This window comes from Malus sylvestris, chromosome 7, assembly GCF_916048215.2.
Source record: "Malus sylvestris chromosome 7, drMalSylv7.2, whole genome shotgun sequence".
Classification (NCBI taxonomy): domain Eukaryota; kingdom Viridiplantae; phylum Streptophyta; class Magnoliopsida; order Rosales; family Rosaceae; genus Malus; species Malus sylvestris.
In genome coordinates this window covers 25,637,543-25,639,162 of record NC_062266.1, presented here as the reverse complement: position 1 = coordinate 25,639,162, position 1,620 = coordinate 25,637,543, and positions in this window count along the sequence as shown.

Below are 1,620 nucleotides of genomic sequence, written 5' to 3'. Positions count from 1 at the left end.
ACCTTTCGACATACCAGTGAGTGGCCTTTTGGTTTTCAGTATATATTTATATACTTGATATTTTCCCAGAAAATATGTTTAAATGATATTATGCCTTGAATGCCATGCATATGAATTTATATTTCGTATATGAATTGGTATATGATGCATTATATATAGTTATGGTGCAATGGACGCTCAGGTGAGTTATGTTTGGTTATGTGAATTATGAATGATGTGATATGTGATTGAATAACGTTGAGCTCATAAAACTACACCTAAGGTGATTGTGATTTAGCCAGAGATATGGCACATGCGTGTTTATAATGTCACTTCCCGCACCATATGCTTATATTGGATCCAATTTAGGTGCACAATCTTGTCGTAAAGACCTTCACTATGGTTCCGACTCGTAGGTGACTAGTGATTTATCGCCCAGCTATTATGTGAGAGTAGTATTAAGCATAATTATAGTACACCCAGTATTGTCGTACATACCTTTTCATTTGGTTCCGACTCTTGTGCAGTATAGTGTCGTATAGGTCATTGTAGTGACTCTGGCTAGATTGACTTTTGAGCTATGAATTCAGCCGTACAGACTACCACAGGGGTTCCGGCTAATATGATATATTTCTATGAAGTTATTCTCACTTGAATTACTTACTCTGTTATATCTTGGCATGACATACATATGAATATGATTATGTGAAGCATGATTTGAATTGATATATTTACATATATATTTATGTATATGCTTATATTTTGATTCTGGGAAAAATTATACATGTTTTACAGCGAGGGGTTAGAAATGTTGATAACTGAAATGGTTTTGTAAAACATTTGTTTTTGGCCACTCACGTTTTCTGTTTTGCACCCCTCCAGGGTTTAGGTAAGCTTGCTGTTGGTGGCCTTGAAGACTTCGGCGGTTCTGACATAATAAAATAATTGTAGGACATCTTATGGTACTGTATAACTAGTACTTGTCCTACTGGACTGCACCTAGACTTGCTATGCTTTGATTAGGAGTAATTACTTTTGTAGCTTACTCCTCACACTTCCTGTTTATTAGTGCACTCTAGTAGTTTCGGTTTTTAATTATTCACATATTTCTTATCTTTATTGCTTCCGCACTGTGTACATGGCTACGTCACCCTCATGTGATGGCCAGCATGCCTTGATCTCAGTCGGGGTGTGTCACTGACATTAGTGTAATAATGTATTTTTATGTAAGTTATTATATTTTTAATTAAAAATGAAATTTGTAGTTATTTATATTAATGAGATTTTAAATAAAACCCATAATTTATGAGATTAAAAATATTAAAGATGAATTATACTCACCAATATATTATGTGTGTGTGTGTATGTATATATATGTCTGTGTACGTTCATCAAAACTAAGGTCTTAAATGCCGATAATATCGCCGATATTATCGGTTTTTCGCGGTACCGATATTTTAATAGGTATCCAATTAGTTTTCATCAAAATATCGCGATATTATTATTATCGATAATATCGCGATATTATTATTATCGATAATATCGCGATATTAGTATTATCGATAATATCGCGATATTATCACTATTATCGATAATATCGCTCTCTCTCCGTCATCGGAACAGTAGCCGAGCTCCGTCGTC